The sequence below is a fragment of the Nothoprocta perdicaria genome, unplaced genomic scaffold (assembly GCF_003342845.1).
Source record: "Nothoprocta perdicaria isolate Ctin4 unplaced genomic scaffold, notPer1 scaffold_69, whole genome shotgun sequence".
Lineage (NCBI taxonomy): Eukaryota > Metazoa > Chordata > Aves > Tinamiformes > Tinamidae > Nothoprocta > Nothoprocta perdicaria.
The window spans coordinates 3,558,974-3,586,015 of NW_020455965.1; the positions used below are offsets into that span (position 1 = coordinate 3,558,974).

Here is a 27,042-nt window from a genome sequence, read left to right on the forward strand (position 1 = left end):
CTGTTTTATAAAAGAAATTGCTTATCGATTCTGTCTGCTTGCATCATATTCACACTGTAATAATCACATGCTTAATCTGCAGGGATCCAGAAAGATTGTTTCTGTCTTCACACATAACTTGACCTCTGCAGGGAGATGGTGCACCTGCATCTGAGGCTCTGGAAGTGGCCACGGGTAGAAAAAGAATATAAGGTAGAGTGCACTAGTGTTTCTGATGTTAAGATCTCTGTGATGCCCATCTGGTGTGTCTTCTTAACCTACTCAGAGTCAGATTAGATTTTAGAATGGAATTTGGGGGCAGATTCAAAGAGATTATTTTGAATTTCTCTGTAATATCAGACACGGTCCACTTTCTAGTACCATTTCATACGACAAAGTCTTTGCTATCTAAGGAGCATAAGGCTTTAGTAATCCTTATTCTAAATCTGATCTGTCTTCTCTTGTGAAACACTGTAGCTGTAACCTGTGCTCTTTTACTAGTTCACTTACATTCAGTAAGGAGGAGGATTTGAATTATTTTGTGGGCATGAACAGATGGAGCAGATGCTCTCTGGGCCCTTTTGTATTAAACAAACATTGCGTGGCTTTTGGTGAGTGTGGTGGGAGTAGCCTCAAGGTGGTGTCCCTTACATTACATTACAGTGCCATTACAAAGCAGATGCAGAAATTGAGGGAGTCCATTAACTGGGAACAGAACACACTGCTTTTAAAACTATATTATAAGGAATATCACATTGAACCCTCAGAATGATTTCAGGGACATGACACTTTGAAACACCAAGAAATACTGGAAATCATGTCAAAGATTCTGTTGGTTTTATACTAATCATTGAGTTAGCAATGTCTCAAAATGGCTCTAAAGGAGCAGGTGCCATGTGTACTTTCACACACTTCTGTAGCGATGTTTCCAACTAATGGTTCCAACTGTGCAAAGCTCCAGGACACTTTGATGTAATATGAAATGTTTGCTGTGAAGTGAAAACACAGAAATGTGAAGACAAATGAGAATGACATCAGGGAAATGGAGGACTCTTTCTAAAGAAAGGTCAGTGTTCCAGCTTTGATTAATACAGGTAGGGAACAAGTATAGTGTTCACTAGCACAGAAACAATACTATCCTGAGGGTCATTACGGGCATTCATTAAAAGCTGCTCTTTCTGGAATACTTAAAAAGCTCTTCCAAAATCATGACTTCTCCTGCTAAGTATTCATTGTTTCTTGATCAGCAAAATGGTACATTTGCAATGAAATACCAAACAAAATCCTCTCAACCAATACTTGTGTGAGGTACAAATTAAAAAATAAATTTCAACAATACATATCTCAATATACATCTTAACGAATAGTCTTGCCATCTGCACTCTCACTCCTGTATGCTAAATGGTTTTGTGTTCCGAGCAAAAAACTTGCTTGACTTAGGGGAAGTTTCTGGTATTCTTAATACAGTTTAGTAGCATCTCGCTTTACAGACAGCATTAGTAAGTTTTGGGATGTGTTATAGTGAAGTTTTGATTAATCTGGTTATCAAAGGTATAGTTTTCTTCGAAGGATAAATTCATGCTTATCAATATCTAAGGGCATGTGCATAAAAGAGTAAGTCCTGAATTTTCAGAAATCAAGTATGAAGAACATGCAATGCATCAATTTTGTGATTAAACTGATAATTGTTAATGTACGATTTAAATTCACAAAGAGAACATTGTTTTCTACTCACACCACTCTCTTCTATCTAATGTAGCTTAAAAATAATTCCAGGACAGGTATTTCTCCATTCTGTTTATTCATAAAGAGCTACAGCAGACATCCTTACCCTTTTTGCAATCTCTTACTTCACCAGAACCTAGTGATTTATTTGGCTCATTAACTTTCTCCAGCATTCTTGCTTCTGAGGATTTTTCTCTGAATAAATTCTTAATTTTTGTTCATAGACCTCAGTTGTAGTTCTCCAACACTTCTTATCTAATTAAAATCCACCTTATTAGCCAAAGTTCAATAGTTGTCCTACTGTGATCACTAGGTTTAATTTATTGTTCTGTTAATGTTACCAGAAATATATAAATGTCATAAAACCCTATACTCAGATCCTCAAAGACATTTGGATCCCTTAGCCTGGTGATTTAAATAAGAATGAGCAACCACAGGGTAGACTGAATTCTTAAATTCTTTTAGATGCTTGAGCTTAGACACTTCTATGTTCAAGAATCTACAGGAGATTTAACCATTTAATAGGGAAAAGTCTTTCAGGACTGCTTTAAGCATATTCATAGATAACATTTCTGCATTATAGAAAAGGGCTCTGAGGTTAGAAATTCCCTCATCTGCCAGGGGATGAAACTAGGTGCCTTCACTCCCAATGAAAACAGGATCTAGCTGCTCTTCCTGCTTACCCGGTGCTCCACGGGATAACTCTGTCCCTATTCCAGAACATGTTATTTCAAGGCAAGTTATGCAACTGCTCACTATAGAAGAGTATTTACTGATTTGAAGTAGTTCCTTCTGATCCTTTTCCATCGTGAGCCAAAAAAAAGTTCACATCAGAAAAAATAAAAGGGTATGCGATGCACTCGCATGCATTCTAAAGCTCTTCTTAACATGTTTCAGGAGTGAAACGTGTGCTTTTGGAAGATGAGATTTCCAGAAAAAAAATACTGCTTTTAACTTAATTTTCATACTCTAATACATTCATATGTCACTGGGCAATTGGGTAAGTACAGAGCCCTTCAGCATCCTCAACACGCCACAGCCAGAGAGATGCCACAATGTGCCACGGCCAGAGAGGATGATCTGAGCTAGGCAGAAACCTACAGCCCAGTGCTGGGAAACTGCTCTGGAATTCATTTGAAACTCTGGCTTATTTACACAAAGCTTCTCTTCCTTCTCAATCCGTACAATATTTTCCCGGATGCCAGGGTCAACTGTTTTTTTTTTTTGTTTTTTTTTTTTTAATTTCTGATGTCTTTTCAGCAACTAAGTGTTCTTCTCAAGTTGTCTTTTCCCATTTCATAAAGAGGTTAAAAAGCTGACAGATTACCTTGGACATAGGAGTCATACTGTGCTTAATGAGAATCTCTACCAGGTACCATATTCTCTTTCACCTTTTTTGTGCCCAAGTGCTGTATTCCTAATGACCTGTCTGCATTCTAGATAAGAAATCATCAGTCTTTTTACTTTACAATGGGATTTTTGAATGAGTTTATATTTAATTTATTTACCAAGAGCCCTCAAAATCAGCACATACACCCGCAAATATCTTTAATCCTGACAGTAAAGACAGACACACGTATACATCCTAAAATCTGCATGGTATGTTCAGGATGCCTCTATTTGGAATTTGCTGTTTAATCTAGGATACATTTGATGGCTACATTCAAATAGAATGGCTCAGAAAGGACGAAAGAATTTGTAGGACAACTGCATAATCCTGGAAAGGAAGTACGCATCACAAATTCCTTTTCAAATTTGATACTCAACTAACATTAACTTAGAAGCCCAAATACAAGGTATTAAGCAAAAACAAATAAAATGAAGAATAATCTTGCAGGGACAGTGATGAACTAAGAATAAGGACATTTGGGTTCAGTTCTGAATTCTTCCCCCAGTATAGCTTAGGGCAGTTCTTTTTATCCCTCAATTCCTTTTCTATTTAATAGGGATATTAATACTCAATTAATTCTACTTTCTACATTCATGTCTTTTGAAAAGCAGGTTTTGGGTTTTTTTCCAGTAGAAGCTGCGTCTCCTGGTAGTCGTACCACTCACAGCAAAGTGCAAGCCTGCTTTCAACTGGAGACACAAGGATAATTAAAAGATGGAATCATATTCAGAACTTGCATCTATCATGGACCTGGTAGGAACTGCTGCTCCCTGTCAAAGATACCAGGCTATACAATACAAAAGGCTGAAGACAGCCCTTTAAAGAGCTTCTAATGAGTTGACCTGTTTAAAAAAAAAAAAAAAAAAAAACCATAAATATTGGGGTAGCTATAACAGATCTAGTCAGACAATATGCAGTAAAATATTTCCTTCTCAAAATACAAAGAAAGATTTTTAACACAATTGCAACTCCACTAGGAAAAAAATATATACGCAATTTCCTGAAGGAAAAATGAAGCAGTCTGATTACAAATGTTAAAATGAAACATTGTGTCATTTCAAAATCCATACATATGTATTACTGCAGCTTTTCATTTAAAAAAAATTCAATTCACTTTTCAATTTTCTTTTTTTTTTTGTACTAGCATAAACACAGATGCTGAACTACTGACATTTCTTGTCAGATGAATATATTTTCCATTGCTATTTCTGCTTAAACAACAAAAGCTTAAGATTCAGGATATTTTTTTTTTTTGAGGACCTAGCAAAAAAAAAATATATATATATAGGGTTTTAAATCATGACTGCTCTGAGCATTCCAGGTAGAGAAATTTCTTAATATTGTGTTATTAAAGAGATTTTTGTTTGTTTAGTTGGTTTTGGGGTTTTTTTTGGATAGAATAGTTGCAGCAAGTATGAAAAGTATTTTTAGTACTCAGTTATAATTGCTCCAATAATGCAAATGGTAAAAAGCTGTAATTCCATCATTTATCCGATGAAACAGTTCGATTAATTTGAGTTAAATACATACGTTTGCAGCATCAGGCTGGATAATATCTTAAAAGGAAAGAAAATTACTAATTTCATTTGCTTTAGAATTCACAGACAGAAGGAAAGCCAAATACAGCTGTTGTGCGACTATTTAAAAGCAAATGATTAGAAATGCTACTAAAGAGAGAGTTCTAAGAGTCTCAGCAAATTCTTTGCAGAAATGTCTGCTAAAAACAAACATCTGCTAAAATATCTTATATGAGGCACAAATGCTTCTTTCACAAATTTCACACTCCTTTGAAAACAGTAATTCTTGCTATGAATGTACTGCTCCTTTAGGGATAAATGCAATTAATCTATTGCTGTATTGTTGTATAGATATATTTTAAAGGTTGCTACATCTGCTTTTGCTATTATTTGTAAATTCAGTGATGATATAAAGGAATTAATTTTTCTGATGAGCAACAGAAATAATTGACAATGATACCCAGTAATAATGTTAATACTGTTACAACAACAAATAAGACAATGAACGATTCCAGAAAAAGATACATTTCTCAGATCTGGAGACCATTAATAAAAGTAAACTTTGCAAACTCTGGCATTTTGTCACTGCATCATGTATCTGTATGTTGCGTGATCTTTAAGAATGTTGTCAACCTATTTTTTTCATGTCCTAATTACAAAGCAAAAGGATGCACATGGGTAAAAGGAAAAATCATTTTGTTGAGAAGGAAAAATACAAATTATGCCCAAACCCTATTAATTCTGTTGTCATGGCAATGAAAGAGCACAGTCTTACAAAATTAATCCTAGTTTATTTACATGAGTAGTTCCTACTCATATGAGTTGTCCCACTGATTGAAAGAGAACTGCTGATATGAAGAATGATTTGCAATAGGAATCTTGAATTTAGGATGCAGTTCTTACTTAAGGAAGAGCTCGCAGGACTACTGCCGTAAATAGGAGCTTATTTCAACAGTGAAGCTTGCAAGATTATTTTTATGAGTTGTAATTTTGCTTCCTGTTTGGTTTGCACATTTTAGTTGATAAAATTTTAAAAAAATGCCTATTTTATATCTTTACTTTTGAAGATTGGTTTGTTTCAACCAGAAACTCTGTCACAACAGGAATATGTTTAGATCAGCTCAGTTTCCTCCAGCTGCAGTAATTTGAAAAGCTGTATTTCCATTTTCTCTCTGAAAACCACCTTAAAATGTTGCTCATTGTTAAAAAAAAGATATGTCAAGAACTGCCTCTGCATTTGCATTAATTTGAATAGGATTTAAGCCTTTTTTTCTTATTCATGAGCAGCGGTTTGTCCTAGCCTTGCCTGGCTTGATGTTCTGCTTTGGCTCTGTAGATCCTTCTCACACTTCAAACCTGCCTCCAGGAATCCATCACTCCCGTTCCCTGCTGGACATGTCATTGGTCCACAGACCTGCTCCTGATGTAGTTCTGACCCATCCAATCCTGTAGGACCTGCCAAGGATTAACCCCTTGGAGTGGGCAGCTCTTACTACAGGTTGCTCAAGAGGTACTTACCTTCTCTCTTCAAAACTCGGAGATCATCAATAGTGGAGAAGAAAATATGCATAATCCACATCATCACTCTTCCACCCTTTGGTTCTATGGTAACTTTTAAAACAACTATCCGTGTAAATTGTGCTTTCTGGAAATCTAACCTATTCTTACAGTTCAGTAGAGTCATTTTCTAAGTCCTGATCTGCTTGGAAATTTCCTGATACAGAATCTAAATTTAGGCAAGTTGGATAGTTAGCTAATTACATCACCTTGCCTACCCTAAATGCTTCATCCAAGAAGCTGAAAGCACGTTGCAGCTACTAATAAAAAACTTTTCAACACCTACCAAAGAAATCATTTGCAATCATTTTCAACAACCTCATTTACACATGACAGAAATCACTTGATATGGGAACCCCTTATAGAAGGTTTCTAAATCAAATTATTATCAAATCATTATCAAATGCAACTTTATCATTATTCACGTTGGTCATTTTTAACTTTTTGAAACTTGTGAAGGGAGTTGTCTCTCTCCCTATGCTAATCACAGTATCTAACTATGTATTTATTATTTTGTTTCCCATAGAAAATGAAGTAAATCTTTGATACCTGCAGATCTTGCATTAATAAAGTACTAGACATTCAAAAACCTCTATAGCTTTTATTTATTTAGATAATACTTATTCATAACCATTCTTGGGTTCAGATAGAATTTCTTTCACCTTCTATTCTTGCCTTCTAGCACACAGCTGAGGTGCAGCAAAGGTATAGCACACATGACCCGAGGGAGAGAGACAGAAAGAAAGACAGAATGAGAAGGCAGGAGGAGGGAATGGAGGAAGAGAGAAACAGAGAGAAATGTCAAAATAAATTCTTAAACATCCACTTCAGCTTGGAAATATATGTGATACAGCTTCTGATTTTCCTCTCCAAGTACAACTGACAGCACAGGTGCACACACACACACACACACATACATACACATTCTATCCACAAGCAAATGAAAAAGAAATGATCTTACAAAGCTACTGCAGCAATACTTGCTGCTGGAAACAACCATAATAACAAATGCTCTTTTGTTGTCTCTTTGCTTTTTTTTTTTTTTTCAATTTCCATTTTATCACTACTATTATTTAATCCTAATCATACCAGAAATATTATTATTATTAAGGAAGGAAAAAGGCCTTACCATGCAGTGCATCAGGAAGAGATGAGAAGCACAGAGCATGCTGCAGAGATTAAGCTCAGCATGGCATTCAGATATCCTTTCGAACTGAAGAAAATTGTCCAACCCATTCTTCCTAACAAAGAGGACAAGTTTTCTCTAGGCTTGAATTTTTCACCAGAAGTCAGATCCTTAAAGCGCATTATATTTTCTTCTTCAGGAGATATATTTCCTCCAGTTAAGTTTCAGCTCTGCAATGCCATTTCCAATCAGCTCTAAGAAGTTCTTCACTCCCAGATTCGTAGTGTCATCAGAGGGACTCCAAAGAAAATCAAAGAAAGAAAGAAGGAAAAAAGAAAAAAATATATCTTACTGAAGCCCTGAAAATACTATGCAGAAAAGAAGAAAAAAACAACCTGCATTTATTCTACTGCCTGTGTGTTTCACAATGATCAGTACTACTTCTTCATCTCCTGTGTTGAGAGGGCTGATTATTTTTAATAAAGAAAGAGAAAAAACTTTCTCAATTCACACATGATGGATTTTCATTACTACTGCTCGAGTGTGTGCTACCAAGCAACCCTTCTCACCTTAAGGAATCTCTAAAGCCATATGACCATAACACCAACCATCCCTTTCTCTTCCCATCACGAATATTAAAATTTCTAGATAAGAACTCAAAAACACTCGACACATAACACAGGTAAACAAATTAAACGGAAAAGCAAAGCCCTCAAAGCAGCAGAGTGCAGGAGATACCTTGCCTGAAGCATTTGGGGGCACGCACACTAAGCCATGGTAGGGAGGGAGAAGGGGATGCAGAGCGGTGCAGGCGGCTTGGCAGAGGATGGGGTGGGGACTAAGTGGGTGTCGGGCTGGAGTGGGATCCTGAGTCACCCTCAGCATCCTGCCTCCTCGCTGACGGCAGCCTGGGCTTCCCCTCCACTTTCCGCAAAGCATATTAATTGAGCCTGGTTGCTGAGCAACTAACTCCGGGGAGCCACATGGACCCGCTCCGCTCGGCTCCAGCAAGAGCAGCCCCCACGCAGGGCGACGCACGGGCGATGCGCGGGGCAGGGCTCCCGGGCTCTCCCCTCCTCTCCTGCATGCTCCTCTTCCCCCACAAGCTGCCCCATGGGGAAGATTGGCAGGGGACACCAAAATGTCCCCATTGGTGCTGTGGGGTGAGGATGAGGCTGACCTCTGCACACAGGGGCTCAGGCGAGGTGCCCTCGTGGTGGTAGCGGTGCTGCTGCCTCTGCATCCCTGCTCCCCACCATTGACTGGGCACCCAGGCAGGAGGAGAGCAGCCACCTGGGCCAAAACAGCTGCTAAGCACAGATGCCTTCTGGAAAACGAAGCTGGATTAACCCCCTGGTTGTCCACCCAGGTTGCAAGGGTGATGTCAAAACCATAAGCAACTCACGTAGCTATGTCAACGTATGGGTTCAAAAACAAGCATATAGTTAAAGCTGCGACTGCTTAAACTCTGTCCCAGGAATCAGGGGGCCAACGTACCCCTTATTTCTGACCTTTTTTATCAGACTGTGCCTCAGAAAGACAGAGCAGACACCCTCTCATACCGAAAGAGCCCAAAGGAAACCAGAGCTCCTCTCCAGAAGAGCTCTCCAGATGTGCTCCTTGGAGGCTGCAAAGCAGAGCTCTAAGTGTCCCCTGTCACCATTTGGACAGATGTTCTGCTTAATTTGCTTAAAAGAGGTAAGCAGCAACACCACTATGCATTTTTAGCCTATAAAGGAGATGAAAACAGTGTTCAGTTATCTAGTCCAAAGAGAATCCTAGAACAGCACAACCAACAGCACTGGAGGAATGATGGACAGGATGTGCATGGTCAAATCCAAAGCAGGGCCTGACCATGGCAGATCTTGGCAGGACTTCCAATGACTCCTGTGGCCACTGAGGCTGAAAAAATAAAAACAAAAACAAAGTCTGGAATGGTGTCCAAAACAAGAATATTTTCTTGTGCTGTCACGCTAGGTAATTCTTTAGCCAGACCACAGCACTCATTCAGCACTGGCTATACTGTCTTTCTGTTGCCCAGCTAAGACCTGAGAAAACAAAAGGTCTTCAAGACTTCTCCCTGTGCTGCCTGGCACCAAGTGCAGCATCAGATCTTGACCAAGCCACTCACTTGTATTAGCCATCAAAATCCTGAGCTAAATCAGCAGCTTATTTCTGTCACAGTGTCAGGACAAGTTAAAGGGCAAAGCCCTGAGAACTGCCTTAGTTGCAGTCACAAAAATAGACAGATAACTCTCTTTGGAAAAACTACAGCCTTGTGTGTGCTATGCAAATGGCAAACACCAGGTCTTGGTGAAAAGGGGCCAGACAAATTCTGTTAAATAAAGGAGTAACTTTTCAGACAACAGCTTGGCTTCAATTCACCCTGCTTTCATGCTTTACAAGGAAAGCTCTATGGTTTAGCCTCATTTTCTTAACAAAACAAAGATTCAAAGCTCATGAAGGAGAGCTGCTGTATAAAATAGGTCACAATATATTCACTTCATCCAATATTTCTACTGATATGAACATATCAGTATTCGTCAACCATGAATTTGAAGAAAACGTTAACCCCAAAGCATCCTTTAGTAGTTCTAATTTTGTCTCTGAACTGAGTAAAAAGTACCTATGACAACCTATAATCTTTCCCCCAGTGCAGCATATAAAGAAATAAAACAATTTCAGTGCTGATTTAGTAAATTAAGTTGATTTAGTATCCTGTATGCAATAGGATACAGAAAGATGTTACTAAGGAAGAGATCCTGCAGCAAGCACTTTACTTGCCTCTAGGTAAATGTTTCTCCCCAGCTCTCATACTATTAATTAAGTCACTAAACATTGAGTGCCCCGGAATGGTTACTGATTTATATAATTAATTTGACATCACTCACTTCCCCTGAACCCTTTCTTCTGATACTTTGGAGAATTCTACCTTTAATAGTACCTCATCTATGCTACTTTATAGGAAAAAATCCAACATAGGTCTTCCATAGCAGTGGTTGATGCAAAGAGGGCATTTTGTTGTGCACCACTGTCCTCACATCCTTCATGGCTCTCTTTATGCCACAAGTTAACATGCTTGTAAAGTGCTGAGGAATGACAGAAAGCAAGGCCGGAAGGGAGCTAACCCATCACTGTCTCCCAGCAGGATCAAGCATGCACATACCGTTCTTGGGAAATGACTTTCCAAGCAGCACTTACGAGCCTCTGTTCTGGAGGCTCCATGCTTCTGAAAGGCAATTTATTCTAGGGCCTCACTACTATACAAAGCGTATTTCTAAGCTTCATAGCTGCAAATTTAAACTTACTATTTCTTGTCCTATTCGCAATGATCAAGGAAAAGAGCCCCTCTATTCCTCTTTGTAACTACCTTTTATGTATTTAAAGATCATTATGTCTCTCCTCAATGGCTCTCTAGATTAAAAAGTTATTTCAGGCTTTACACATCTATCATTTTTTAGGTAATGGCTTGTCACATACCGATCATAAGAGTACACAAAAACCCAGTGTGAAACTATACGAGGGTAGGGTTGTACATTAACACATGCAAGAGGAGAAGGAATCAAAGGGCCAATGTCCCACTTAGGAAGCAGGAGAAGCAAAACAAGGGGAAACTGCCTGGTGGAGTTGCAGCAGTAAGGTTACATGTTGTTTCAATATTCCTTTTATTCCGTTCTGAATATAAAGGAGTAGGAGGACACAATATAATTAGAAATCATATATCCGACATGTGATGTGAAAGAAGATTTATTTCAACTTGTGAAAAAGGCTAGATTTATTTTCCTGTATTTTCCTTTAAATCTGTATAAGGATTCATGACATACTAAAAGAAGAGGGAAGCTAAGGCCAGGTCTCAGGTATATAGTACATGGAAAATGCAGAAGGACATAAAGAAAAATATTAGGAGTGGAATATGTGCTTGGGAGGGAAATAAGACTATAAAGCAAATGAATGTATAGACAAAGGCAATAGAGAAAAGTAGAGATTTCGCTAATTCTCACAAAGATATAATTGTATTTACACTAACATATTTTATCATACTTGTAAAGAAAGATTTGTTTCAAAAGGATAGGCTGTAGTTGTTGTATTTTCTCCCCCTTTACATTCATGTGGGTTTCTGCTCTTATCCGCAACAACACAATCTTTAAAGAGTGTGCTGATAAGTTATCAATATTGTAATATATCTTGTTTTGTGCTTTCTTTTTACAAGGAGGAATACCAAACAGCTAAGCTTTCTGTACTGGAGTGAATTTTAACAAAAGTGCTAGGGAAGGGCAGCTGAAGGACAAAGCAATAAAACAAAACCACCAAAAGAGGAAAGCAAGTCAACAATTGGTAATTTCAAGTTGAGAGCAAGCTATTTGGCACATAAGAAGGAACCATCAGATTATTAGAAGTAATTGTAGCAGTGGTAGTTTTGGAGATGTCAACATTTGTGCCATTTTCTTTTTAGAAAATGGAAAATGGCTTAAGTAAAATGCAGTCCCTGACAGAATGCAAGTATAGCATAATTTGCCCAAACCTTGAATTCCATCTTGGAAAACGCTTTTTACCATGCATTCAAAAGGCTGACTAATCCACATAATGTTCTATTCCTATTCCATTTTCTATTTATCTTTCCTCTTTTCACATTTCCATCCTTTCTATAATACCATTATCCTCTTTGAGAGAGAGGAGTGTCCCACGAGTGTTAGCATAAGGATCGGAGCTCACAAGGACGCTGCCAGCCCCCATACCCAGGAGTAAGAAGATCTCATTACATCGGACAGGGGACTTTGGTGCCTAGCCATCCCACAGCCCTGGAGCAGAGCTGTGGTCCCTGGGCAAAGGGATCTGTGGGCTTGAGCTGTATGAAGCCAAAGAAGTGACATCCCGCAGGAATGTCAGAAAGGAGGGAGCCAGAAGCAGGACTGTGTCAGTCTGAGGTAGGATGTGTGGCTCCTCAGGTGCTCCTCAAGATCACCTCAGCAGCGACCATCACCAAGAGGTCTCTGCACCTCGGCTTCTCCCAATGTCACCCAGCTCCAGGCTCCGTGTTGCTTGCCACTAGGAGCAACTGAAATAGCTTGTTACACAAAAGATTGGCCATCATCCCAACCACATTTAAATACTTAGTAGAGACCGCCACTTTTTTTGCTTAAGCTGCAGCTTTTCCTACAGTTGCCATTTCTTGAAGACTGAATTAGGCCTTTAAAAGCAATATCAGGAATAAAGGACACCATAATTCTAACACATTTGCAAGGATCTGCACAGATCATGCAAATCATTAAGTATGAAATAGTAGGTAAAATCTAATTATGAAGTAAATTTTAATTAAAAGCCTGTGAGAATAATTTGCAAAGTTCTCTGGAAACATTTCTCATTTTGACCTTTCATATCCTGTATCTCAGTTACTACTCGGTCAATTACAGCATAAACAACTGAATTGATTTCTTGCCTTTTAATTTAAATATCATACAATACGTGCAAGAGAATTTGAGCTTCAGTGAATACATTTCCAGATCATCATCAGGAAATAATTGGAAAATGTAACCATAAAAAATAGATTTTCTTTCCAAAAGAAGTCTGTATGAACATGAATAACATATACATATAATTCTATCTATCTGCAATATATTTAACACCCATAAAATATTTATAGCTTGTGTTCAAGATAATATTACTGTAATAATTACTTCAATATCCTATATGGGAAATGGTGTGATTCTAGCTCACAGCAGTGCAAAACAGACTGTAACCAGCTGTTATCATAGCTGACAAAGATTTATACCACTGTGAAAATAGCACAGCTAAAGGTAAGTAAATTCAGAAAAAAAAACAGATTTTATTCTTTCTTTTTAAGTAAATGGTGGTTTACCTCAGCTTAACCTCTAACTGAATAATGAAAGCTGGAAGTTTACAGCTTGCAGTTAATAGTTGATGGGGTTGCTCAGACCTTTACAAGTTAGTCTTAATTAAGCTTTTAATGAGTCTGATTCAGTTATACCAAAGTAAACCTCATGTATGTTCCCTAATTTCATTGGAAACCTCCTTAATTTACATTATTGCAGCTAATAACAGTACAGAGTTTGTGCTAACTTAAATCATCTTTATTTTGGTAATGTAGCACTTCTCTCCTTACATCACCCCAACACCAAGAGTTGCATTTCACTGCTGCTGAATCAAAAATGTATGCACAGAAGTTTAAAATCCTGCATAGTAGCACAGCTATACTCCCTGCAGGAAATACATTCACTAAATGTCATTTTTTTTTTAATTTGGAAAAATAAAAAAAAACGGTTTTGAAACAAATTCCCTAAACATGTAAGTGAAATATGAGTGAATAACCTTAACAGAGTTTAAAAAGTGGTATCTTGAGCTAAATGCAGTTTTGTACAAGCACAAAGCAGCAGTAATATTTTTATCCTGGATCACCAATATTGAATGCAAGTTACACACCAAAGTGAGCAGTCAGATCCTATTCCTCCTGACCTAAGCAGCCAAACTCTCTCTGGTTTCTATGAGAGGAAGATGGGGCTCTGCTCTTATTACTAGCACAGTCCTTCTCATACAAGCTGCAATGCCTGTTGCATCAAATGAAGACAGACTTGCACTTACAATGCAGCTTAAATAAACTGGTTCCATGTACATTAAACCACTCTGGGAGACAGACACCATTTTCTGGGAAGCGCCGATATGTTTGCTGTGTCTCTGTTTGAACTAGAATCTCATTAGAAAAACAGTAATCTTGCTGTACACTCACATAATAAGATAGGACATACAATGCAGGAATTTATCAAATCCCAAGGGTGATCATCTGCCTGAAATCCTTTTACAGATAAGCATGTTCACCCAAGGTAAAGAAAAGCTCTCAAGTAAGCTAAGCAGCAACAGTTATTACTGCTGGATAAATATTCACATTATTTTTCAACAGGCACTATACCCACTGGGCAAGAAACGTAACAGTATGGTAATGAAGGATTAGACAAGGACTGGATAAATCAGTCCTGTTACAGCTCTGTTAAGCTCTTGCGTGTGTATTATATGACATTACTATTTTATAGCATAGAACAAAAAGTTATTTCTTCCCTTTTTTCTTTGTAGCTGTGTTTAAAACAAGAGGAGGTGGGGAAGGGACTTTCAACCCTGGGATAACTTCAAGCATTAGGAAAAGAGTCGTAACCTATATATTCATATGAATCATGCCTAGAGCTCTTAATTACTGCTCTGCACACAGAACTCTGAATGAACACTGCATAGAAGCCAAGTAGTCCTAAAGATTATTAAATACACTAAATGCAGAGTATGAGTTCTGGCATTGTACTTCACAAGACCTGAGTAGATACATTTTGAGGAATTTGGCACAAGCCTTGTTTAAGTATCTGTTCACGTTGCTACTAAAAATACAATTGCTCTCAAAAAAAAAATCCAGTATTTTTGCTAGTAAAGCCTTTTGAAACATACCTGGTTTTGTTGCATGAAAGCAAAATTCCTGCAGTAAATTTCTGCTGATGTGGAGGGATTAGCCTGGTTCTCTGTTTGCCACCAGTGACGGTACCCTTAGGGGCACCCCGCTGCTGAAAGGCACTGCAAACAAACCACGAAGTCCCTAAACTTCCGTGGAGAATGCACCTTACCTAGGGAAAAGCTACCTCCATCAGCAGTCCTGGAGGGCTTTTTTTGAATCCTCCCTAATTAATCACTGCATTGACCAGAATTTTGAAAAGTTTACAGATGAATAATGCACAAGTTTTCACAGGGACTCCTTGGAGAGAAAAGGCAAAGCAAAATGTACAAATGCATCCCCAAGATGCTCCAAAGTTTCCTTCTAAAAAAAAAATGAAGTCAAAACATTTTAAGTATTTAAGGCATATCTATTTCTTAAATATTCCCTTTGTTTTCAGCCCTCTCTTCACTATTTAATAACAGTGTTTGCACATCTTAAATGCTTTGTTTTAATATCTCACTTCCTTTAAAGGGCTGATCTGCTGTGAGGTTTTAACGAGAGTCATTTCTCATGTTTTTATGCAGAATTATTATGCAGAGGAGAAAGTGATAATTCAGTCTTCTGTTAATTACACATCTAATAATTCTTAGAAATTTATTTATAATTGCATATGCTAGAAGGTTTTGTTTCAGTTATCATAGCCAGATGGAATATAGAGCTTAAATTAATTGCTTTCTGTAAACAACCATATTTTAAAACATCAAAAAAGCATATATGTATATCTATATTTGAGCATAATATATTAAAGCAGATGGTCATTCTTGAAAAACAAACATATTAGAAAACTATGTAAAATCTTTGTCCTTCGACAATAATTTTTTCTTAATTCTAGTACACATTCTCAGAGGACAGAAAAACTTAATTAAGAGAAAATTATTTACAGTCAAAGTGTCTTTGTTTTTCTAAATTATAATAATTACCTTAAAAGTCTTAAAATAGGAAGCTTCACCTCAAGAGGCTTAGCAGTGCCTTTACTTAAACAGAGTAAATGTTCTTTCAAGGGTGAAAGAGAAAGAATTATCCATTTTTGATGCTGCTACGTTCCCACTTGAGAGCTTAGGAAACCTCTTGTTTACACAGTATTTCTACAATGATGCAGGACTCGTGAAATGCAAGCTGCCCAGGGATTCAGTTTAGCAAACTGCGTTTCCAGGGGAAGGCTGTTTGACCAAAATCATTTTGAGGAAGTTAATTTTAAACACATTATGCCTAACATGGAATAACACTGTTTTAACCACAGTAATTAATCTAGAAGAAATTATATGATTGCAGAAACAGATTTAGAACAGATTTACTTTAATAAGTACAGATAACTGATGTGTAAGCCCTCTTCCAATAATATGTAAGCATATATAATATTTGCCTATACTAGAGATCACTTTAATAAGGAAAGATTGCCAGGTCTTGGCTAAAGAAAGCAATAACATTGCCATGGAAATTTTTTAGTGGATTTATAACCTGGCAGAAAATGACAGCATGCAAATGCTTTTACTATTGCATCTTCATTATTTCAGAAATGCAGTTTGCCTTTGTATCTAGCACATTTTCCTTCACCACCAGCCCCCTGCGAGCCCTACTCCCCAGCCAAAAAGAAAGCTAGAAGAGAAGCCTGTAAGACTTACCTGCTTGACTTGGAGGAGATGAAGAAGTTTAAAGCACCAAAGTCCTTGTGATAATCAGCCACTAGAATTTAGCTTACGTGGAAATAATTGCACTCTGCCATCTTTCAGCTTCCTCAGTAGGTGAAAGCTAGTGACAGATGCCAGCAGCCTTGTTAAAATATCACTGTAATCCGTTCAAGCTTTGGAGATTGCTTAGAAAACCACGTCCATAAACGTGCACTGGCTACAGCTTCTCAAGCAGCTCAGCGTTTTCCGAGGGTGCACACAGCTTCCTTTCGTGATTCGATACAGATCATCCTACCTTTCTTGATTTCAGGGATGAGAATAAGCTGTGAAAAGTAAATTCTATAGGAACAAAAGTGCTTTTACAGGTTTAAGCTTTCGTACATCAAAGTTACCATTAGGAAAGGAGACAGTCTCAAATTTTTTTGATCGTGGCTTTTTCCTATTAAAGGAAAGCTTCAAATACAGGAGCAGGCAGCAAAGAAGATATAACAGTTCAAGAAGCAGCAGGCAAGGATGGGTGTCTTGTGATTGCTTTGAGTTAATACTCCTCAGGGGGAGATGAAAAAAGCACAAATACAGCAAAATCTGTCTTACAGAGTAAAAATCTGTTGTATAAGCCAAACTCTGCCAAAGAAAAAAAGCACAAATTAATTTCTCTCCTAATTTCTAGCATGACAGAATGCAAAGGAAATTAGAAGCTTTGTGTTTATTAGAAACAAACAGGTAGGAGGTTGAAAAGAAATTTCAGTTTATGTAACTGCTGAAATTGTTTCTGCTCCCTTCAGATATGTATGAGAAAGCTCCAAATTCTTTCAGAGCTGTGCATGTGAAAGCAGCATTTATCAGGACCACAGAACATATAATTTCCAGAATTATCTGGAGTATATGTGGAAGAAGAACATTTAATAATGCTGAATCCTTTCGATACAACTTTTGTGAATGCTTATTCTTTAGCCTAAACACACCAGGTCTTTTGGGATTCCTGGAAAATATGACTACAAGGGATATTACAAGAATTGTAAGTGCTGAGCACTTTTGAATAGCTGCTGACCCAATTATTAGCACAGAATAATGGAAAATTCAGCCTGAAAGAGTCCGATTCAAATGCCATTGAAGCCCAGGAAAATTGCTTTTGAGAGACTATGGATGAGGTCTTTCAGCAGCTGGATCCTGCATCCATGGTCATCACTACACAGGTCACAAAGTCACCACAATCATCTTGGAAGGAGCTGGTTGAAATCCTGCTCTGATCCAGAAGTCATATGGACATCACAGCAAAGCTGAGTCTCAAGTTGCCCAATATATGCAATACAGGCATAAATCTCTTCTCTTCAGGATTGAAGAAGTTGCATTTATTTGTATTATGAGTCCAGTCATGGACAAAACCCCACTGAGCAAGGTGCTATTCAAGCATAAAATGAAGAAGCTGCTCAATTTCAGGAATTTACAGTCCAGTTGCCACCTTTCATACTATCCACCCATACTCCGCTCCTGCTAAGCCACCAAATCTTGCAGAATCCCATTTTCTTGAATTTAAATATTCTTTCTAGCTATTAACCCTGCCATATTTTATTTTGTTTTGCCACAGAAGAGCTCGGTCCAGCCCTTCCAGATCAGAAAAAAAACACTACGTTCTGACAAAATAAAATAAGCATTAACCACAAATGCTTAATCACAGTTGTGACAGACGCAGGCCCCCACACACATCTGCATGGTACACTGAAAATACAAAACAAGAGGGGAGAAAAACATGACTACATCTCGTGTCTGAGTTCTAAGAAACTGCATACTGATCCAGCAAATCCCATATCCTCACCTTGGAAGAAAGTAATGGAGAGGTGAAATGGCTTCAAACTGAAGCATCGGAAGTTCCACAGGAACTTAAGGAAGCATTTCTTCACTGTGAGGGTGACAAAGCACTGGCACAGGCTGCCCAGAGAGGTTGTGGAGTCTCCTTCTTTGGAGATCTTTAAAACCCGCTTGGATGCAGCCCTGTGCCACGTGCTCTAGGTGACCCTGCGTGAGCAGGGGGGTTGGACTCGATGACCTCTGAGGTCCTTTCCAACCTTGGCCATGATTCTGTGATTCTAGGTCAGGATTTTGCCTGAAAAAACTATAGCTCTAGGTTAAGTTTGCAAGACCCTTTCTTTGCCATATTTACAGTTCCACATTTTGCTGCAATCCAAGTATCCTAAGCTTGTGGGTGCCTGCAAAACTGCCTGCCCTTTGAAAATGCTTTGGCTGCTGTTATTCAGGCAGAGGAAGCATCCTGTTCAGGAGCAAATTTACCTCTATGTCCTGAGGCTCTCGGTATGCTGCCTCGCTATGTCCTATGTCCTCGCTATGTCCTCGGTATGTCCTCGCTAACTCTGATAACCAGGTGGAAGGAAAGTAGCCTTGCTGAGGGCTCAGCAAACCCACCGCCCCTGGAAAAGCCTCTACTAGGACAATTCTGCAAGTACTATGGAGGAAATCCCAGCCTGCTGCTGCCAGTGCAGCAGCTTTCAGGGGCATCCAGAGTTGTATCAGTTCCAACAGACCTATGCAGGTTCTTAAGAAAAGATGTTTCTGCCTTGTGGCTCAAAGCTTTGGCTGGGTGTCCACTCCTTTCTGGAGTCTTCCCATGGCCCTGGTCCCTCCTTGTTGGCTCTCCTTCCCCTCGGAGCCTTCCAAACCTGAGGGCAGCCACCTGCACAAGGCTGCTCTCCAGCCAGGCCTTTCACAGAGCAGCACATCCAATATCCCTGCAGTAAAAAAGCAGCTAAAACACTCATACCATCTATCACAACACAAGTAAGCAAAAAGCAGCGCTGCCACCCAGAATAAAACCAGCCTTTGACTCAGCGCCTCCATGAGATCTGGACGTTAACAAGCCCACCGAGCTGCTGTAAACTCATGCCATGGATGAAGAGTTGTCCCCAGCATTGTAACCACAACAGATCTGTAGTGTTATATGGCAGAATCCTCCATGCCACCCTCCCAGTCACCTCAAGTTTGACTTTTAAGTATACTGGGTCAGAGATTCTGTGTTTCGGGACACCTAAGCATTTTGGGTTCCTGTGCTGAGCAAACTTTGCAGGAGTCTGATGCTGAATGTCCAGATACCCTTTAAATGGAAAAACGGAGATCCACGTATCTTTAGCTGCTTGCAAAAATAGAGGTCAGCTATCAAGGAACTTGATACTATATTGCTAAGCATCAGGAGCTTCCATGTTTTGGGAATACATAATGGATCTGCCCCTGAAATCATTTCAAATATCTGAATTAGTCCTCTCCTGTCAAGTCGAATAATCCTTCAGTAAAAATACTAGCCTAATAACATCATGAATATGCTGCAAAACACTTCCAATATTCACAGATGCATTTTAGAAATAGAGGTCATGTGTGCCTATCCCAAAGCTATGATATTAATAACACTAGAGGACCTAGAGTTTTCCTTGAGAAGATGTGTCATTTCCAATACTGACTGTAAAAAATGGAAACCGTTCCAAGGGTTCTTTTTGCAAAGGAAGATGAGACTACTCTTGTAGAGCACTTCCAGATCCCATACTACAAATCTCGGAGATTCTATGAGTCCCAGAACTCTGAATATCTTCAGCTCCCTTGAAAGTCAGCAGAAACTGAGTGAGGGTATGGGCCCCTCAAAGAGCTGGGCTCCTAGCAAGCACGGTGCTCTACAGTGCCATTTAGTGCCATACTATTCTAGCATGAAAATGCCTTTCATTCATTTTAAACATTAGATGCATCTCCCTGAGCATAAGAGACCTCCAAATATATATATTTTTTTCCTTTTGTTGTCCTAAAAAATCTCAGGCAAAGCAATTTTGTCTGTGTACCTTAGCCAGTTGTTTATATTAAACACTATATTATGACCAATTTCTTCAGTGAAGTTTAATCAAATGGCAAAATAGTCACTAGATCAAAAAGAAAATGCTAGGAAACATAACAACTACTGAAAGTTATGGGTGTGCTACATGCAGAGCCTTACAGAAGGAAAGGATATACATGGAACAGAGGGAAACCAGTGTTCACTCCTGTTTATCTTAATGATTAGGCTATCTTTATTTTTAACAGGAAAGTAAACTTTTTTTCATATCCAGAATAAATTTACTTGTCCTTGAATCAAGGAAGTTGAGTGAGCTTTATTATGCAGTTATGGTTCAAGTTATGCTATATTTTAAAGAAACTGTTCGAGATCACTTCTAAGAACAGCCAGGAATTTAAATGGTGTTTGGTTTTGATTAAGTCCGACTTTCTGCTAAAATACTACCTCTAGTTCAGATAGAAAATTAAGTACTGACACTATGAAGCTGGACTTGTTGCTATAGGACTATTTTAACATAGTCTCCTGGAGACCAAGACAAATTGTGTTCCCCGCAAAAGAGTAGAACATGTATGCAAACACATCTAAGACATGCCAATGCATTTGAAAACATGAATTTAAACAAACAACTTGTTATTTATCATTCTTTTCTCGCAGCGTGCCAGTGGCCTAATATCTAAGCCAAGCACGAGAAAGATGCATTTTTTTTCGTTGTGACCACAGATGAAGCTGTACTACACCACCTTCAGCCAAAGCAAAATATCTTTGATCCTTCACTTCAAGAGAAGGATGCAACAGACTTGTTGCAGCAGTTGGTCGTGTCATAAATGGGCAATACTATAATAAGCTGTAAAGATACTTCGATATAGTGCCCATTTTTCTTTGGAGTTTTATGAACTGCATGTGGTCCAAGTATGTATCACATTCAGTAGTGAACTAGGTCAATATGTTCTTGAGAAACCTCACTTTGAAGCGATCAATCACCCCTTAGCTCCCTGAGGATAAAAGATGCGTTACAAAATGCAGAAAGACACAGAAAGAAGAAAGATGATCAAAGGCCAACTCAGGGATAAAAGTAGTGCTGGGAAGGCTATGAGCAAAGAAGAAACAGAAAAACTAGGACAAAAAAAAAAGAAAAAAAGAAAAAAAGAAAAGAAAAAAGAAAAAAAGAAAAGAGAAAAGAGAAAAAAAGAAAGAAAAGAAAAAGAAAAAAGAAAAAAAAAGAAAAAAGAGGGATCAGAACGAGGAGGGTGTGACAGCATTAAAACACAAGCAAGTGGATGATAGTGTGAAATCAGTGGCTGGGAATCTCTTATCTGGATATCTCATACTGATACATCCAGAAAAACTGCACAATGTGACCTGTGAAAATACAGGAAGTATCTAACCTATATTAGTATGGCTGGCTTTTCATGAATAAGTATCTTTGTCAAAGTCAATTTTAAAGATTGCATTTTGTTCTTACAGTCTTTTTTCCTATCCTTCTAGTCTAACATTTATCATTTTTCAATAACAGGAATTGCCATAACAAACACTGATTTTAGTTATCAAATGATGTGCTTAATACCATTAATTGAGGGGATATGTTGGAGTTTGAAGGGACACACCAAAAACAGCCAGTTCAACTCTGAAGGCTGAATAAATTGCAGAAATTAGCTCAATGTAGTGTACATAATATTACCCACAGGGAAGAGCACAAGAAACCATGACACCTGGTATTTCTCCCTCTGAAATCACCCAACTCAGAATACTCTGAACCAAGTCACTGTTGAAACACTCCCTCCGTGAAGCTGAAATACAGTGTGATCCTTGTAACTACACTTCAATAGCTTGGAATGAAAGTGGAAGAAAGATATTCTGTTCAATCAGATCCTGTTAGGAGTATCACATAAGGAGGAAAGATTAAAAGAAAAAAAAAAAAAAAGAAACAAAACAAAACCACTAAATTGACATTTGAGCATGACAATCTGGATCAAACTCATTTGTGATATAATATCTAGAAACCAATCGCTGGCAATAGTTGAAAAGAGTAGGTGGTCACTATCCAATTTCTGCTTGTTTGTCTTTTTAAAAAGCCCCAGGGAACAGTGCAAGACTAAGATTGGCTGTAAGATTTTATCTGCAAGCACATCGTTCAGTTATGAAGCATTTATGAAGGGTCTAGAGACATGGAAGCAAATAACTCAGAACAGACATGTGTTATTTAAGAAAATACTGTCCCATTCTGTTCCCCACTCCTCTGTGTTCATCACTGATAGATTAAAAACCATCACCAACCATCTGACAAAAAAGTAGTTTAAGCAGTTTTGTTTTACACTGATATGGATTAAATATGCTCTTATGGGCAATTGCTGCATCGCAGCTGACCAGAAGAGCAAATACCAGCTCATTGCTAATAATGAAAAATTGACATCCAGCAGTAATTTTAATTTCTTCTGATCCACATGAACATACTAATGTATACTTTTTATTGCTTTGATTCCAACAACATATATTGTTTTCCACAAAGTATTGCTCATTCAAGTCCTACTGAATGTCAGTGCTGCTTAGCTAAAAACCTAAAGGAAACACATCTCTGGACAAAAACAGCATTTAAAAAAATACCAGCTCATAGAATAACTCAGGCTTCAAGGTCAGGAGGCCATCTAACTACTTGCTCTGACCAAGGTTTGCCAGCTTGCACTTTCTTGCAAGAATAACTAAAGGAATAGGCTGCTGCTGGTGTTTTTCTCAAAATTCATACCCTCAAGAGAAGAAATTGTTTGAATACGATGAACGTACTATAATCTTTCGCACCATATGTTAGTCTATAAACTTGACAAACCACAGATAGATCAACTGCAGATAGTTTGCATCAGTTGCAAACATTTGAGACACAGGAAAGATTTTTTATATATTTATGAAAAAAGAAAAATATATGAAAGATTCGTTCCAGTCATCCATTCCTAACCACATTCAATAAGAGATAATCTGTGACCATAGCCACTTAACATTTCCAACAGAATCTCCATAACATGCTTCAAACTCTCTTTGAACAGAAAAGAGTATGTTTGTTTCTCATGTGACTCAAATCAACTCAACATAACCGTCAGTCAAGCTACATAAAAAGAGGAATATAATATCACAATGAGACTGTAGTTCTGTTTTTAATTACAATGGCTTAACCAGATGCAAGGAGCATTCTCTGTGTAAGCATGTTCTTTTGGATTGTTTTAGGATTTTAGTCCAAAAAGTCTGTTATTTTTACCTCTTTTTCATCATCACAGCTCAGTTTCATTTCAACTTGCAGCTTTCGATGGGAGCTCTTGAGCAGCATTTGAAAACTGAGTTAGTGTTATCATCATTACCCATATGTAAAGCAGCCATAATATTCACTTCCCACAAAGAAACACTGTGATAGAAAACACAGATAGAAACACATTTCCCACATATGGAAAACACAATCTAGAGTCAAGTCATTCTTATTAGTAAGTTTTAGCTTTTCATTCCCCTTCTAGACTGGCATTAATATATTTTGTACTTCACTATTCCTATAAGATCTTCAGCTATTTGGTCTTTCATCCTCATCCTCGGAAAGAGATGACATTGTGTTCTGACATAATGCTTTGCACATTTTCCCAATTGAACATCAAACAGCAGCTCCAATTTATGAAGCCATTAGAAAGCAAAATTTCAATTGCCGAAATGTATCATTTACACTCTCAGCAATCCTAACTGCGCATTTCTTAACTAATAATTATGTAAGGTTTTTTTAAGGATAACAACATACTAGAAACAAGATTACAATAAGTGATATTCTTCTGGTATACAAAATGGTATTTGCACTGTACCAGCACATTGCCAAGAGAAAACATCCTGAATTTTCTGTCCTGAAACATTAAAGCAAAGGTCACAATAACTTGTTCTCATGAAAGATCCTGTGGCACTTCCCATAAGCTTTGGGTGACAACTTCAAAATCCTGGACAAAATCCAACTCAGGAAATTACCTTTTATGACCGCATCAAATTATTTCTATAGATTCAATAGAGTAATAGATTTTTCTCCACTTTCCATCATAAGCTCCTGTTACTGGACACTCTGCAGTAATAGGCATATTTTATCCAAGTTTAGACTTCTTAAATAATTCTAAAATTTAAATTTTATAGATTACTTTAGGAATCACTGGGCTCAAAGGAACCTAAAAAAAAAAAAAAGTTTTTCTATGTTTGATCTTATTTTAAAGAAATAATTTCTTATTTGAAAACAGAATTTTCTGAACTCTGCTTCTAATTTCTCCAATGCTAATTTCTTATTCATGTTACTTTTCTAATACAAATAATGACTAAATTTCTTTTCTCAGTCTCCTTGTTAGAAACTAGTCATGAATTTTTCAGATGAAGAACAACGCTCAATAGCTGAATATCTACAGCCTCTTGAAAGTGTAAAGACCCTGAATCAGGCTGAAATGGTGTTATGAATCTGAAATTAATGGGAAAGATTAGGATCAAGGACCTGTGAATATTCTGGCTGAAGGCTTTGGGAACACTTAGCTCACTAAAACCACCCGAGAACAACATTCAGGCCTGCTGTCCTAAAGCAATTTCATAATTGTACATTATCTGCCTCTCTCCATCAGCAACACCTAAGAAGTGACCCCTTCTGACGTGGCACCTCGTCCCAGACAGCTCCGTTCCGGTAGCTTGGGCAGGGTGAGTCTTATTGTTAATGAAGGCAGTTGTGGTCGTCTTGCTCGGTGCACTAGGAATGTCACACTAAATCACTTTTAATGGATTTGTTTTACAGACACTTTCCTCGACCCACTGAAAAATCAAAACATTCCGCTTAATTTTTCATTCCGTTTTTCTTTGAAAAACTTGTGCGAGTTCTGTGTTGAATGATTTTCCCCCAGAAATTATATGTTTTAAAGTTACACTCTAAAACATTTTTACCCTGTGTCCATACTTGACACCTGAGCTTTCCTGTAATTTATAATACTTAATACTTCTTTGTGAAGAAATATGGTCTCCTTGGAAAACAAGTTTGTTAAAGTGCTTTTGATCTGCAAAGACTAATTTTCTTCTGTGTACATTTTATCTAGAGTTAGTTATGGATAATAATGTTATTCAGTGAGTGACAATATTATAATTGAGTATACAACACTAATACAATTGTGAGCAGATGCAGTTTTGAATGCCATTTTCAAATACTATTTCCTCACTGTACTAGCTTCTCATAACCCCTAAAAATGCATGTGAAACTCAGCACTAAATACAGCCCATGTAATATTTTCAAAAAGTGCATAACATAAGACAAAACTTGTTTGTGTATTTTTGAAATCTTGTGCATTTAATAAGTCACAGCCTTCCATATATGTGAGTGATTTCTGTGGGGAAGAAGGCAGCTAGGATGTTTCTTAATGCACTAATTATTATATCTTAGAGGAGTGATAACCTCTGAGAAGGATCCCATTTACTGTGAAACATTATTCATGAAATGCAAGTCAAATATCATCCTCAGTAAATACGACCTTAAATAGTTAACTTTTCTGAGGATATGGGGAACTGTAGTATATGTAGGTGATATGCAAGTTCCTTTCTTAATCTAAAATTTTCAAGCTTTTATTTTGACTTTGCTACTTTAATGCTCTTTTATCATTTTGTTTTGTTTTTCTTTTAAAGATAATATACTTTACACATGTCCATGAAGACAAAGAGAACTATCTAGCAACATTTGCACAAAAATGTATTTTGTGCCACAGACTGTGGAATAATTCAGCAAGAATGCATATTTACCATGAGAAATTACCTAGATCTATAATATATGTAATCTACTACATTTTATTTCTCTTTCTAAACAGCTATTGTAACAACTCCCAACTGATCCTCATAAAATATAATGGCATTGCCTGGGTGACCATTACAGAGTTGTATTTCCGATTTAAACAGGTTCAAGTTTAATAAAATACGGTAAATTCTGTTCTCATTTTTACTTTGATGAAAAAATACTTTATAAACTGCAATCTTGTCAAATTATGCAAAGCCTTCATGATGAAATCCAGAACAATAACTTTCAACAGAAACCCTTAGTCAAATCACATTTACACAAACGGGTTTTCTGCATGATGCCCACTACCTAGAAAGCTGTTTTATCTCATAATCTTTTTTATTTCAAGTACATACATCTCATATATAATGGTCTTATTCATTATTGAACCTAAGGATTTTTTTTTCTCCTTTTTCTTTTTTATGAGTCTTTTCAAGCTTTTCCTTCAGCAAGTTATTTAAAACTTCATTTTTTTTTCTGTTTTCTCAGTACTCTTTTATCCTCACCTCTCTCTGCTCATGTTATAAGGCTAATTACAAGACTAGTTAAGTTATTAAGGCAGAAAATACAAATATTCCACAAGAATCTGCATAAATATTTGCCTATCTTTCTATGCGATATCTCATTGTTACAGCACTTGATTTCTGTACAGTTTTAACAAAACAGATGCTCTATATCTCTTAAAAATCAGAGAATATCTATTAGTTAAAAGCAACGACTCTCCCATTCAAAAAAGCATAACTGAGAACTTAAAAGAATCTCTTTTACCAAACCAACAGTCTTCAAACTCATATTACATACAGCCCTACTCAATACACCAATGCAAATGCTTTAATTATCAAAAAACTTGAAGGTTGTGTGATTTCCCACCAAAGGAGAATAATGTAAAGAATAAGCAATAAACAATTTTAATGTAGTAGTTTCGTTGGCCTTTCTCGCAGAAAAGTAGGACGATATTTATATTATATTACATTATCTTTCTATTATATATCTTATAATATCTTTTTA

General features: G+C 37.5%; 1 long non-coding RNA gene across 2 annotated transcripts in view; it reads right to left on the reverse strand.

The window, feature by feature from the left end:
- LOC112956958 overlaps positions 1 to 27,042 on the reverse strand; it is a 78,714-nt gene that overhangs the window by 20,898 nt on the left and 30,774 nt on the right. Inside the window, exons 3-4 of one of the 2 annotated variants that reach the window (XR_003251133.1) lie at positions 16,403 to 17,032; positions 7,298 to 7,592 (exon numbers count right to left, since the gene is read on the reverse strand). This is a non-coding gene — a long non-coding RNA (uncharacterized LOC112956958). The remainder of the gene's footprint in view (positions 1 to 7,297; positions 7,593 to 16,402; positions 17,033 to 27,042) is intronic. The other variant, XR_003251134.1, reaches the window with a different exon arrangement.